This window comes from Coloeus monedula, assembly GCF_965178545.1.
Source record: "Coloeus monedula genome assembly, chromosome: 8".
NCBI classification, from domain to species: Eukaryota; Metazoa; Chordata; class Aves; order Passeriformes; family Corvidae; genus Coloeus; species Coloeus monedula.
Genome location: NC_138788.1, coordinates 15,944,770 through 15,960,427, shown reverse-complemented (window position 1 = coordinate 15,960,427; position 15,658 = coordinate 15,944,770). Strand labels below are relative to the sequence as shown.

At 37.1% G+C, this 15,658-nt stretch overlaps 1 protein-coding gene across 12 annotated transcripts in view; it reads right to left on the bottom strand.

Moving 5' to 3' along the window:
- The window catches only part of KCNMA1 (potassium calcium-activated channel subfamily M alpha 1), a 439,539-nt gene that overhangs the window by 24,145 nt on the left and 399,736 nt on the right, over positions 1-15,658 (bottom strand). The window lies entirely within an intron of this gene.

Sequence of the window (15,658 nt, the reverse complement as noted above, 5' to 3'; positions counted from 1 at the left end):
TGACGGTGAAGCTAGAAGGTGACTTCTGACTTTATGGTTTCATGTAGACCAATGTCAAGGCAGCATTTTTAGGCAAATATCTGTCTGCTAGGACAGACAGACAAATAGGATTGAGCCAAGCTCACTTTAAGCCACACTTTTTAGAAAATACTTTTTTTTTTTTTTTTGGACATACTGTTCCCAAGTTCTTTGACTTCACACCCGACATCCAGGGACAGACTTTTGGTCCTCTGTCACTAGTTCTGAATTCTCCATATACTTTCTAAACTAATCACAGCCAACTTAATTCCTGACTTAATTTCACTACCTTCTTGCAGTGTGGAAACTGTTTGGCTCCACTAAATTCATTGATACATTCACCTGTTAGTGAATTCAGAAGTTGATACAATATTATCTACCTTACCTTTCTTCAATTTGGGGACCAATTTAAAAACCACGAAATCTCTAAACTAAATTGTAGTTTAACCAAAATAATGGGTTTATATTGTCTTAAGGATTTATGGTTCTCTTCCAGTGATTATTACATCACTCTTAAATTGCCCCTAAACTACAAGGACCACTAGATTTGGGCTTCTTGATTTAATGGGATTTAATTTTCTTTTTCCATTCATCTACCCCTATGTTTTGTCTGTATCACATACAGAATATACAGGTAACAAAACTAGAATCACTGGGAAGAGACTTTCTTAGCTCTGCAGAAGGTACTGGTATGAATTTTATTCTATCACAAGAAAACTAGACGCAACATGGTGATCGTACAGACAGGATAGCTTAAAAAGGGAGTGAAAAGTCTGTGAAGAAATTCCTCAGGAGAATAGAAGTAGATATGATATCTTCAACAGGCTTTCAAGACAAAAGCATTGTCATAGAGAAACCTAAGTGAGTAAAGAAATTTTATATAATATTACCAGTGGATAGAAAATCTTTACAAAGCAAATTTCTTAGAGGCAATGGGAAATGTTAACAGCAGTCATGTAATATGACCTGTTGTGCTGAACTCAAGAAGACCAGCTTGGTGACAGTGAGCTGCAGTCCCAGCCAGTTCTGGTTTGCAGATGCTTCCTTGTATCTGGCACTACGACTGAGAGCTGTTTTGGCTCTTTGAATGTTTACCTCTTCATGGCAGAGCCTGAGATTTCGCAGGCTCACCAAGTGAATCTGATGGAGGTCCTTCAGTCATCACCTCATAACTTACAGGTAACGCTGACACTCTCATAACAGCAGAAAAATTAAAGTGGGACTCCAAAGGGAGGAAATGCTCTCTGAGGACAGGTGGGTATCTGAGGGGAGGTGTAACACCTCCCTCTGCAGCAGGATCCAGTGTTTTAAGTCTTGCATTCTGTTGTGGAATGCTTTCTGTTAGGAGATGCAAGATATGGCCTTTGCTACATTAGAAAAAGCTCAAGTAGCTGAAGAGTCCTTGAGCAGTTAAGGTGGCAGGCCCAGTTGGGTCCTCTGCTGAATTACAAGTCAAAATGGCAACAGCAAGACTTTTCACGCTCACTTATCTAAAAGAAAATAGAGCTAATACTGTCCTCATGCACTCTAGGGGTTGTACTGCTGGGAGTATCCCTAGAGGCTCTGCTTCTCCCTTTCTTCCTGCAGCCTTTCCTCCCCCCATCTCAGGATGCATTTCCTAAACCACCTTCCAGTGAATCAGACCCTTCAGATGGTAGGAGCACATCAGTATTTCCCTACCTATTAAAGCAAATTGAAGTAAGTCAGCATAACTCATCTAAATGTGTAAGTTCTTCCTGCCTCCCCTCCATTGCCATGTGCACACACACAGAGACACACACACTCTCCATTGAAGGCCATTTGTAGCCACCTCTCTAACCCTTAGAATATTTGTCTTCCTGGGATGGTGTCAGGAGATTGAAGTAAATGTGGTATTTTTGTTAGACACAGACTGTCAGAAGCTCCGTAATTGCACACTGCACACATAGTGCATTCAGTCTGAAATGCAGGAAGCATGCTAAAGGGATCTTGTTTTCTCCTTGAATGAAAAATAGACTCATGCCTTAATATTTTTCATCCTACTGTCTTGAAAGATGTGAGAAGTATCTGAGAATTTAATTTCCTTGCTCGTACTTAATTCAGACACTTCTAGAAATACACTTTTAAGAAATATAAAAATCTTGCAATATTTTCAGGAAAAGGAAAACTGGTGTATTTTGTGTGCTTATATTTAGAGTCACAAGACAGTGAACACCTTCAAGACAAATTCCTGCTCCCAAGTCACCAAGTAATTTCCATACATAGGCTGTCTGCTTTTTCCTCCAGAAGACAGAACAAAAAAAAAAAAAAAAAAAAAAAAGAAAAAAAGGGCAGGAAACTAACCTGCTTTATCAGAACTTTCATTTAAAGGCATGAAAAACTACAAGTGACAGCTGTGCAGATTCAGTGAATGTGACATTTCTGAATTTCTTCAACTTGACAAGTAAACACCTTAAATCGGTAATGCTATATGCATAATACATGACCTGTATTTTGACATCCATCATCAAATGCTGACTTGAGGAAATACAGGTTTGTACGTCAAGGAATAGCACCCATAAAGCAGGGAGAAATTCAGGTCACAGGGTATTAGGGAAACTATTTCATTACAGAAGCTGAAACAAGCTAAGGCATCAGATTTAAGATCCATTTTCAGCTGTGAAAAGATTCAATTCCTCTGCACAGAGCATTCATTTAGAAATGACATGCTTTCCTCACAGCCTCTTTTCATTTTCCTTTTCATATTCCATTTTCTCCTTCAGTCCCCAAACCTTGTTCCATTAATGCTCATAAAAATCATAAAACAGGGCTGATCGTTGTGATCTTACAAACAGTGCCTCCTTGTTCAACAAACAACTGAGGGAGCTCTGGCTACAACTGCTTAAAAGGATCAACTTCTACAGTAAAACTCACATGCCTGTGCAAGTCTGAGCACAGTCCCCATGAAAGGAAACGCAGTGACAATGGGGGGGGGGCTTCTGGTGAAGGGAATTCTCTTTGCCAACAGGTAGGAGGTAAGGTACAGTAAAGCCGTATCACTTCTGGGAGTCACTGCATCTGGTACTAAATTGCTGTACTGGGTGAGTGGTTGACTTTGTATCGCTTGAATTTTGCTTTTTTGTGGCTTGTTTTTGTTTTCCTCACTTAATAAACTGGCTTTACCTCAGGCCATCAGCTTTTTTCTTACTGTGGGACTTAGTTGTCAGTCACAGTTGACCCACCACCATTGGCTATAGTGACAATCACCCCAACAGAGTTACAGAATCACTTAGGTTGGAAATGACCTTTAAAATCATCAAGTCCACCCACTAACCCAGCACTACCAAGTTCACCACTAAACCGTATCACTAAGTGTTACATCTAAATGTCTTCTAAATATCTCCAGGGATGGTGACTCCAACACTTCCCTGGGCAGCCTGTTCCAATGCTTGACAACCCTTCTACTGAAGAAGTTTTCCCTAATATCCAATCTAAACTTCCCCTGGCACAACTTGAGGCCATTTCCTTTTGTCCTTTCACTTGTTACCAGGCAGAAGAGACCAACCCCCAGCTCACTACAACCTCCTTTCAGGTAGCTGGAGAGAGCAATAAACAATTCCCTTATCAAACTGAGGAAGATTCAATAGGAGGGAGCCCACCCCTGTCCGTCTCCAAAACAAGATGCTGCCAAGCAATGGTGTAAGTGTATCATGGCTCTGAGAGGAACACATGTTTTGGGCTCCTGACATACTCCAAATGAGTGAGGCCTGGTGGCCAGCAGTCACTGCTTCCCTCCTGGCAGCACCTTCCCTCCCTGAGAGGCAGGGACTCCCATGCCCTATGGGAGCTATGAAAAAGTTTGAGCCTCCTGAGCCTCTGCAGAAAGCTGCTGGTTTGGTGTCTTGATTCTGAGCAAAGAGCATTTCCTGGCTCCCTCTAAGATACCACTGCTCACAAAGTAGGTAAAAAACAACCAATTACATCAGAGGAAAAATCTAAGTCTTAAAGATGTTCTCATCTTTGTCGAAAAACACCGGGGAAGATTCCTCCCTAACAGGAGGCAAGCTCTTTTTGCCAGGAGATGCAGGTGCTGCCCTGCTCCAAGCTCAGCATGGCCAGGTGGCTGTAAAACCTCACTGTCCCTTACAAATACCACCTGTAAAGGGATGAGCAGCACTGGGCACAGCTCGTTAGCTCTGTGCCTCTTGAGCCAGGCTGACCCGTGGTCCTCCCAGGGGGCATGAACTGTGGCTCAGCAGTAATGTGTTGGTATTCTGAGAGCCACAGTGGCACTGTGATGAAGTTCAAAATTAAGGAATGCTGGCATGGCTAAACATGCCATGAAAGTCCCACCAATTTTGCTCTGCTTATGTGTGAGCAACTGGCCTGATGGCCAAATGGTCTGCTGATTGTGCTGGCCATAAACCACTAATTTTTTTTTTCTTTGCACTGAGTAATGTCCCACAAAATGCAGGAAGGTTTGCTCTTCATAGCAGTAAATATATTCTTTAAGTTTCCTGAGGGGACCAATAAAGGTTCACTGGGGTTTTGATATAGAGGGAAATTTGTCCTGTGGATGTGCACAGCTTCTGTTCCACTGACTCCACCAAGACCCAGATGGGCACATTCTCAAAATGGATTTTTATGCTACATTTATAAGATATCTTCTGTTCTTAAGGATCATAATTGATCCTTTATGATTCTCTTCCCCTTTTTCTCTGCTCCTTTCTCCTTTGCCTCCCTTCCTTTTCAAGCATATGTTTTACTAAACTATGCAGGCAGAAGGCACTTTCCCAAACTGAAAATCCACTTGGCAGACCTACAATTTGTGGCCTTGTTATTAAAGCACCTTGTAAATTGATAGTACCCTTTAAATAATGCTATTTTAGGGAAAGATGCCATGGCATTCACTGGGTGATATATGCACTAAAGTCCTCAAATATAATTTAAAAAGCATATATACATTTAGCTACCTCTGGTTCACCTAAGAATATGAGATAACAATAATATTTTGAGCATATATGAATAACACATAAGTGGTGAACTGCCAAACACGCCCCCAACAAGTTATCATGCAGAAATATGGGACAAGTATTTTCATTAAGCAGAGCCAGCCAAAAAGAAATAATTCTCAAAAAGGATCTCACAGTTGTATCCCTTTGCTACTGTTTGCTGACAATGTCATTAATATTCCTGTGAATTCAATTGAATGATAGACTATACCTGTTATTCTCCAAAGTACAGCCCCTTGAGTATACCTGGAAAGTTCAGCAGCAGTCATGCAGCTAAAGAGCTGCTGACATCCATGGGAATCTGTTACAGCCATTCAATTTAGAAACAATTCTAGCTTCAGTGTCCCATGTGGTCTGAGACAGAGTTGTAGTTTGGCCTGAGAACCTGGAAATCCTAAATTCTGGCTTCAGTTCTGACTTTTACTGTGATTTTTTTCTGAAGATCTAATAATCTCTTGGAGATTATCACTAAAGGTCTGGAAAAGGAGAGGAATGCAGGAGACCAGATGTGACTACATAAGCTCCCAGCTCTCTCAGAGACTACAGCATCTTCAGAGATGCTCCAGCCCCAAATATAAGCCAAGGTAAATCTACAGAGAGTGGAGGCTAAAGGAGGATAACTTTCTCAACTTTAGCAACCCTCCAATGCTTTGGGACTGGAACAACACTTGGAGCTTTGAACTCTGAGAGACAATGTCACAGAGAAAAAGCTGCCATCTTCCTGCCAAGAGAGTGCTCTTCTCTGACGTCCCTTTGTTCCCTTTCTGCTGAATTACAGAAACCTATAGTCAAGATGTCCAAATCAAAGCTCTAACAGAAGCACAGGGCAGTGGGATCAATGCCAGTTTCTGCTCCCCAAAGTGTGAGATCCATTCCTGGATGAGTTAGTGGCCCCATGTGCTGAAAGTGGAAATGATTTATACATCTGCTGGTTCTTGGGCTGCTTTAACAAGGTAGAATTAAGCTGTTAAAACAAAGATCAAGAGAAGGATTGGAGTTTCATCATCTTGAGGTCTAGCACTGAATCACACCACATTGATTCCATTTCAATTGTGAACAGCATAATATATTAGAAGAGCATAATATTTTAAGCCTAGGGCAGAATCATGTTTAACTTAGAGGGGGGTTTGTTCACAGGTACTTACATAAATCTTTCCCCAGTTTAAGTGCCATTTTGAGTTTCACTATCATACACACCCTAAAAAATGAAGTCCACCTGCAACTGCCTAGTTTTTTGTTGTTGGCTTTGTAGAAATTTTTTTCCCTTCACAAAATCTTATGTGGTAATTACCTAAACCCTAACTCTGCCAAGGGTCAGCACAAGCTTACACAACCCAAAACTACCAAAACAAATGGGCTTTCTTTATTAATGCTTTGCAGAGCATAGCCTTGATGTTCACTTCTTGCTACTTTTCTCACTTTAGGTAAGATAATACGTAGTTGCTAGCCATAGCACTTCCCTTAAGTCTGCCTGAATGGAAACTCTATTTCTCTATACAGTAAACAAAACTAAATTTCCTCTTTTTAGCTACTTGCTTTACAAACTTTAGTTTTTAATTGTTCCTACTCTCCATTTACCATTTAATAGTTTTCTACACTAGGTGCTTCTAGGGCACAAGGTTGGTAGCATCTAACTGTAGCACAGCTTTGCAGCTAAAATGATTTAGTATATAATGATGCCAAACTCTTTTCAGTTTCATCATTAATCAACCCTGCATATTTAGACCTCAGGCAAAAATAAATATGCTGAATAAAAATTATCAAATAAATTAAGCTATATTACCTAGTTTAGAGAGACAGGTATCCAGTAACTAGAAACAAAATGGAAAACTCACCACTAAAAATGATATATCGGCATGTTAGATGAGACTCTACATTATGTCATTATATCAAAAAAAGTAAATTTTCCTTAGTGGTAAAGGAAGAGCAAAGCCAGCTATCATAGCAATAAAAATTCAATCAATTAAAATACTTGAAAAATAAAAGTAACAATGTTGTCCAACATCTGATTGGCAACTACTGAAACATAAATTAAACCAATTTCCCATTGCTGCTTATGGGAAAATTATGCAGATTAGAATTTGATTAGGTTTATATCATGAGACTCAATTTGGACTTTTAATCTATTAAGCTCCAATAAATGAGGCATCTGAACAGCTCCCCTGAGTAGCAACAGTAATAACGACAGCAGTCATTTTTTGGAATATGTATTCTGACAATTTCTTTAGCAGACAATTCCACATCTCTAAGTATAATTACTTTTAACTTCTAAAAAAAATTTCAGGTGTTTGCAGTGAGGAAATGGATACATACAAAATGCTTAAACAGACATTTTGTGATAATCAACATCTGTCACTCTGTTCTAGCAATATTGTTTTTCCATCAACTTGGACTTACTTACGGTCGACTTCATGGTCTGTGTGGGCTAAATAGTGCCAGCAGACTTGCAAATTACTCAAGCTGGAACTGAGCTGGAAACCTACGGTAAAATGTCATTAATTTCTCTACAGGCTGGGTCAAAACTAAAATCCCACATTCAAGGCTGTCTTGGGGATCAAAGTTTGAACTGTGAAGGCTAAAGCCCCATTTTATCAAAGACATCTGAACAGAATTCCCAAAGCTGAGCTTTGAGATAGGTTGGATTCAGATCAAGACCACCTCTAATTTATCTGGCAGGTGTGCTTCACAGCCCTCCTGCATATTTCCTGCGGTCTAATCTATTTGCAAGTATACAAAAGCTCCTCTCCTACATTACTCTATATTGTAAAATGCAACTCTTCAAAGCCTGCTGACTGGAGAGCACATTGTGCACATGTCCTGTCCTACCAGATTTCACCAAATCCTAGAGAACCTTTCAGCTGACAGATTGTCTTATGCACATAGTCAAGTGCCAGTAGGCAGGTGATTAAAAAATAAATACATGCTTAAAAAATTTCAGGGCTTTAGTAAATGGTCATAGTGAAGGAACATGGATCCTGTGCTCATGTGTGAATATATTTTCTTTAAAAGAGGCTTTAACACCGAATTTAATTCTGGCACTCAAGCTTCCAGCATATCACTACAAAGGCTTTCTGCAAGCCAAAATTTTTACCAGAACTCCAAACTGAACATCATAAATAGGGAAAAAAAAAAAAAAAATCAGTCATGCTCTTTGTCATTCAAATACTGCCTTCTGCAGCACACAACTTCAGAGTAGCATGTCTGTTAAAGACATCTTTGCAGATATAATGTGTGAAAAATAATATCAGGTTTATTTTAACTGTATCAGTCTATACAATGCTAACTCAACCAACTTTCCCTAGGAAAGTACAGTAAAGCACACAGCCTTTTCTTTCCGCTCCCCTTTTTTTTTTTCTTTATTTAAAAAAATCCAAATCCAAATTGTGCAGTTGTGGAATGAGGAGGAATTGGAAGTAGCTCTCTAATTGAGTATTCTTGAGTGATGTACCAGTAGCAATATATTAGTTACAGATGTATAGTCAACAAAACTGTCTGAGGAACAGCAGTGATAGCACTGGTATCACTGGGTTCACCCAATCTGTAAAGCATGGGAACCCCTGCTTCAGTCAGAATCTGGAATTCAGAGAGCAAGTTATGCCTCTGATGGCCATTCTAGGAGAAGGAGTATCTGAAGCATACAGTCAGCAGTGTAAATAAAAAGGTAATTTGCTCAAATATATCAAGAAAAAAGGAATGGTATTCACAAAACCAATGAGGAGGTACAGTCTTAAGATGAAAATTCCATTGCTGAGCTCACACAGTTTTGGCTCACTGTCCTTCTCCTCTTACAAACATTAATGTTAAAATGAATTACTTATCACGACACAATGACTTATTATTTTATCAGAGTTTTTTTTCTAAAATCTAGAAGAGTTTTGCTTACCTCTTACAGCTCAAATGTCTTTTTATATTTAAAGAAGTATCAGCAGAAGTGTCTCTACACCAGCCCCTTATTTATTTTATTTATATGGGATACAAAAACCATTACACTAGCAAACAAGCTGGTAAAGACAGTGATAACAGTAAAATGTAATGTGGTATTCTTTAAGCAGTGAAAACTAAATGGCAATCATAAAATGTATACTATGGTATCCAGTCCCAGTACAGACATCCTGAAAATTTCCAGCAGTTTTTTGCAGGGTTTTGTTTGTCTTTGTTTGTTTTGTTGTGGTTTTTTGGTTCTTAGTATTGACTACTTACTATCATCCATGCATCTAAATACTACTGTGATCTCTACAAACACTTAACACAATAACTTTCCTATCCATTATTGGTTACTAGTGAGTTAAATGGGTTGACGAAAAATAAAATATTTGCTTCCCTGTTTTAATTTCTTTAGTACCAATATCAGTGGAAATAGCTTTCCTTTCAATCAGGCATTTTGAGTATTTCTGAGAGTCTTTGGTTTATTCACTGTTATTTGATAGGATTCTGAGAATAAATATTCAAGTTGCAATGTGGACTTTCGTTGCTAGTGGGGTAGTTTAAGAAGTGGTGATTTTGGGCCAATCTAAAATACAAATCTGCAGACAAATTTTAAGGCCTTACATGTGATACAGTGAGCAAGATGCCATTAAAAAAAAAAAAAAATCTAGACACATTCTAAATTTTTAGAAGGATTCTGTCTATCTAATTCAGTCTACATCTTCCACTGAAAATGGAAGATATGTCCAGACAGATGCGTTCACATTGCCACTAAAGAACTGGAGACTTAATTAAAGGTTAGAATAGAAAATATTTGCAAATTATTGAGGATTTACAACAGATATATACAGTTTCTAAAATGCACTGCTGAGTATGTTAAACAAAATGGCCAAGTACCTGCTCTGAATTTGACTTTTTTACAGCATAAATCATTTTTGAGCAAGCTGACACTTGTGGCTAATGGAAATTTGTTCTCAATAATGTAACTATAGTGTTGTTAGCCCAATTAATCTGTCCTCAAACAAACAATAAACAATTCCAACAATGGTTTCTCAGGCCCCACACTACACTGCCTGATTTCAGTCTCTTTTTCTTTATTTTCAGAGGAGTTGTTTTAAAAATGTCTGCCTATCTTTGTCCTCACTTGGAGACGAAGTTACAGAACAAGCAGACTGGCAGGAACTTAGAAACAGGATGTGGCCATCCAATCATACTATAAGCCTGTCTATGCGTTTAAGGAAAACCTCTGCCAAACTTACAGAAAGGATGTATGCTGTTAACACTGTAGGGATACTCTCCCTCTCACTCCTAACCAGTAATCACGGTCCTAAATTAGTATTTAGAGTACCTGACAATTAAAGCTGAATAGAAAATTTAAACAAGCAACCAAACTTCAAATCAACGTGAAAGGTGAAATCTCCATTATACTTTCACAGGATCTACTTCCAACTTCTAAGAAAAGTTTGCAAAACATCACGTAGTGCTGTGACTTTACAGATATTTTATAAGATCTTAATCTTGTCTCTAAATAAGCCAGTGCAAAAATTCCCATTAGCCACAATCTTATTGGAGTGTGTTGAATAAAAATAAATTACAAGAACTAGCTCAGAACTTTCTTCAACAAAAATTCTTACCATACCATTTACAAAATTCATAATTTACTTTTTCAGCTTTGGTTTGTTCAGATGTTGAAAAGCTGCAAAAATACATTATTAGGAGCACAGTAGTACTGATTCTTCACAAAAGGCTGTGCCTCAAGTCAGCCTGAATATCCCACCATGCAGATGCTGAAAGAACTAGCAGGTTCTTGATAACCAGAAGCTAACAAGCTTTTAGAAAATGCCTGTTATGGAAAGTCTGGGCTGCCTCATATTTAACCATGTCGAACTTTAATCAACAGGTCTATCTTGAAAAGAGAATGCCAAGAGTTGTCAACGTTCTGCAAATCACTAGCAGGTGATAGATGCTACTTTTCTGCATTGATATCACAGACGAGAATTTAACTGGAAACAACAAAAATCTCTCTTTCTCCTGTAATGCTATTAGACTGGTAAAGTCTGCTAGATACTGAAGCTGTGTATATTCTTCCACAGTAAAGCAAAACCAGTGACACTGATCTCTGAAAAAACCCCATCACCTTTATGAATATAAATAACCATTTATTAAGCAAACAATACGTAGTGAAGCAAAGAAAGACACCAGAATTGCACCCACGAGGCTGCCTGCTGTGGTACATAACTTTCAAACTATCTTGTATTCCTGCAATACATTATCTATATGTTCCATTTTCTTGAAGTTATCTTCATAATCAAGATGCTATCACAAGTATCGTGGGCATTGGAACTATTTTTAATTTTCATTTAAAGAGCAATTAAAGAAAGACAATGGATACACAAGATAATAAAGTAAGTGATTAGCAGCATGCAAATGACATAGGCTTAATGATAATACCCTGTTCTATTCTCCAAAGGGCCTGTTGAGAGAAACCCTGCCTACATGTGGTTGTGCAGCTAATGTGCCTCAGCCTACAATTACAACATTGCTGACACCATTAACCACTGAAACAACATCACTTCATGAAATCCTTGTTGTCTCATTAAAATGCAAAGGGTCAGGTAATTTACCAGCATTGTGTGTCTACTTTTGTTATGGGTAATTAGCAAGCATTACCCAGCATGGACTCCTACTGGGAAATAGTTAAACTGTGAAATATTAAAAAGAATTTTTTATATTTGATGGGAATTTGAAAGATTTAGTATTATAACCTCAACATACCTTTGTATTCAAAGCCATGAAACACAGACCTTTTACACATTTAATGTCATAAAATTTTTATGGTTGGTTATTTTTGAAAATTAAGTTCAAATTTAAAAAATTTTCCTTTGTATAAATGGATCTAGATATGCATCTTCTTATACAATTAAGAACTTTTAGAAAATACACAGAGGGAAATGCAAAACACCTTAAAGTTTCTTAAAGACTTACATATGGTTTTGTTAAAAAAAAAAAAAATTTTAATTTAAAACACAGAGGTTGGTGCAGTACATTCTAATACTCACATTCCCTTTCTTCTTGCTAATTGAAGCCTCATATTACCATCTTGATTACATTCACTTTTGGCTTACATCTTGTCAGGGAGCAGAATGGTTTCTTATTCTTTAAATGGAAGTTTTGGAACATAAAACACATTCCAATAAAAGTGAACAGAAAATTATGAATTCATTAAACTACTTTGGTATCTTGTGCTATATATAATATTTATATTCCAACTACTGTAAAATATGCTTTAATATCTTTAGGCAACTATAAGGACTTAAATATTTATAAAATGGCTAAAGATAAAGTATAGCTCTCTTATTCCTACATACAGATGATGTAAGGCATGCAATCAAAGACAATAACACTTTCAACCCATTTGTCATCTTAAAGGAGCCTTTCAACTTCAGATCCCTTGTGTGCAATCTACATAAGAGTTGTTGCCTACATAGGCAACTCCAGAGGAGTTTGCTCCTTAAAAACTACCAAGAGTGCTATACTTCACATAAAACAGGGTTTTCTGAAAATGGAGACAAAACTATAAATTTGCAGGGAAAACAGCTCCAAGTGGGGCTTCAAAATACTGCTGTATTTATCTCTGGGACATCTGGGAACAGGAAGCATTTTGATTTAATATTTCATAACATAGAGGCAATTGCTTCCTTGCCTGGTGTATAATTAATGCTCATAAAAAGAGTGCATTTTTTTTATTCCTCAGCATCAGAAATGCACAAAATAGTACACCTTCATAATAGGGGGTTTGCTTCTGAGATGTTGAACAGCAAATAATAATAAAATAGAGTTACCATCAATTTATAACAGTTTTGGGATGGTTAAATAGAGTTTAAGTGTGAGATCACGTTTGATGTACTGTATTATCTACGTAGTTCACCCAGTTTTATTTTTCTCTGGCTGAAGCAGAAGGTGTCTTAAAGCAGAAGAGGAAGAAGCAATTGTGAAAACTTAAAGGTATTTGGCCTAGAACCCTGTAGCATTTCTCAAATACAGAGAAACTGTGTCAAAGAAATGTGTCTCTCCAGCCATTCATCCAACACATTTTTAGTGTTTTATAAGCAACAGAATTGAAAACACTCGTTTCTTAATAGTTTTTCTCTCTTTCCAGGAAAACTTTGAGGGAGGTGGGAAACTACTTTTTGTATATAATTCCAGCAGGCACCATTGGTGTCCAGGTGCAAGGAAAAGTACAAAAACGTGAAGGATGCTGTGTGGGACCTTTCCTGTCAAGGGTTTCATGTGGAAACTGGGAGCCTAGCAAGGTCCTAACAGAGCTGGTTTCTACAGCACAGGAAAAAAGTTGAGTGAAAAGCCTCTCTCTCACCCAGTCTCTTTAGTTTATTTAAGTCCAAATCCTGCAAAGACCTGCACATAATCTAACTTTACACAGGTGGACAGTTTCATTGAAGTCAGAGAGATTTATTAACCTGTATAACATTGCACATGAGTTTTGGAACAAGCAAGGCATCAGATTGTAAACTTGCCAGGGCAAAGGCCATATTTTATTCTTGTATATATCAGGACTATGACAACAAGCTCTTAATTCCATCTAGAGCTCCAGTGTGCTACCATAAAATAAATAACAGCTATCAGCTGATATATCTAGTTCAGCAGGATAAGAAATTATGTGCATGTTGCAAAAAGGTAATACTGAGTTATTTATCACAGTGACCTGATCTTCAAAAATTGGACTATTTTTTGTGAGTAAATAGTGATATGGGACATGCCTGGCCCTTATCTAATTTTTCAGTTATTAACTTCATTACTTAGGATGGTCTGCCTTTGTTTTGAAAAATAGTAAACACAACAAACACTTCAAAATTCAGTTAGTTAAAAAATAACCAATCAACCAAGTAGAAAATTTTGTTAATTGGATTATTATTATTTTTGCAACAACTGATGCTAACAAAAATACAAGGAACATTCAGAACCCAGTATAAAAACATCCTTAATCAGGTGTAACTCCTACACTAAACTATCAGTCCTCAAACCAATAACCCTGATGTCAATGCAAGATACCATTTTTGCAAATGTGACTGGTAGGACTGATATTGTCTTAGAGAATATCTTTCAAAACACATATGTGAATTAGGTAATTATGAGCTATCTTTAAGTATAACAAGCATTCTGCAGTCTAAAAATATATACAAAGACACACAGGAATCTAAGGGTTGAAAAGAATAAAGCTAGTGTCATAGCTCACTTTGACACTTTTAAAAACTACCCCAAATCTTTCACTTTTTGCCAGCATTATTCATTTATTTATTTTTAATATTACGTCTACATTTAATATTCTGCATTTACTCATAAGCTTTCCTAAGCAGGTTAAGTAGCTCCTTAAACTCTGCAATTATTTAGTGCAGCTAAATAGAGTTTGATTTTCTGTATTTGAAAGTAAGGTTCTTTATTCCTACATTTGCATTAAATGTAACAAATTAAACATAGGAGCAGTGCTGGAGTTGCCACAGAATACTGAATTCCATAACAGCCTAAAAATTAACTGCATCTGTGATTATCCAAACCTATATTCTGAAATGTTAACTTTAAAACTTATGACTATAAAGTAAGAGAAATAAGATTGAACATTCACTAAACCCCCTTCCTTCAGGAATAAACTATTGCTTTGAATTTATAAAAAGTCTTCTCTAAGAGCATTACAATACAGTTATCTCAAAGTGGCACAAACCCTTTGCTAACAAAGCACTTCAGACAGTATTTATCTTTTCCCCTTATTTAAGAATTTTCTCTCATTTTCAGTCTCGATAATATGGTTGTTCTGCCTTTTTGTTAACATGTAAAGCAATTAAGATTTATTAATCAGGAGAGGTGGAAAAGAATATATTATCTGCAAGCACAATGGAAACCAGATCTTAAATTCATCTTAATAATAAATTTCTTGCAGCAAATTGTGAGACTAAGTCCATAAAAAACTGCAATGATATAAGAATTAATCATCAGATTGTGAAATAACTCTAATGAAACTGTGGCTGTTTCTGTCCTTTCAATCGAAGTTTAAGACAGCTCCAACAAAAGATGACAATGAAGTTTAAAGTGATTTTTAAGGAACTGGATCAAATGAAATTAAACTTGTACAGGGCTACTTTACCTTGTGCGATCTGTTACACTTGAAAGTCATGTGTAAAATTCTGAGTATATTTACTTGGTTTTACAGGATTTTCCCCAGAAGAATCCTGCCACGATGTATGAAATGTATTACCCAGGAGTTCATCCAATCTTAATGCTTTTCTCTTTATTCTTTCTTGTTGGAGGATCTATTATGAGAACTGTAAATGAAGGCCCTAAAAAGATCACTCATGTATAGAAATAGCATTCCCAGGGAAAATTCTCGTAAGTTGAAGTCATTCAGAAAACAACTGCAACTGCTACTTTGCTGAAATACATCTACACTGCTGTACTGTGATCTGTCTTAGAATGTCTATGGACAAAATGTTACTATACAGCCTCCCCTTTCTGTCCTTTAGACCTGCTTGGAGCTATAAGATCACTTTTCTTTATTGTTTAGTAAGTGTTTTTTAATGAAATGTACTGCTCTTATTATATAGGACTCAAAATAAGCTCTAAATCACTATCCAATAAAAGAAAATTATTGAGTTGGATATCTAAAGTTACTACCCAGAGGCTACTCTGGTACAGTATTTATAAATCTCTAAACTGTTAGGTATAATTGTCTTTCT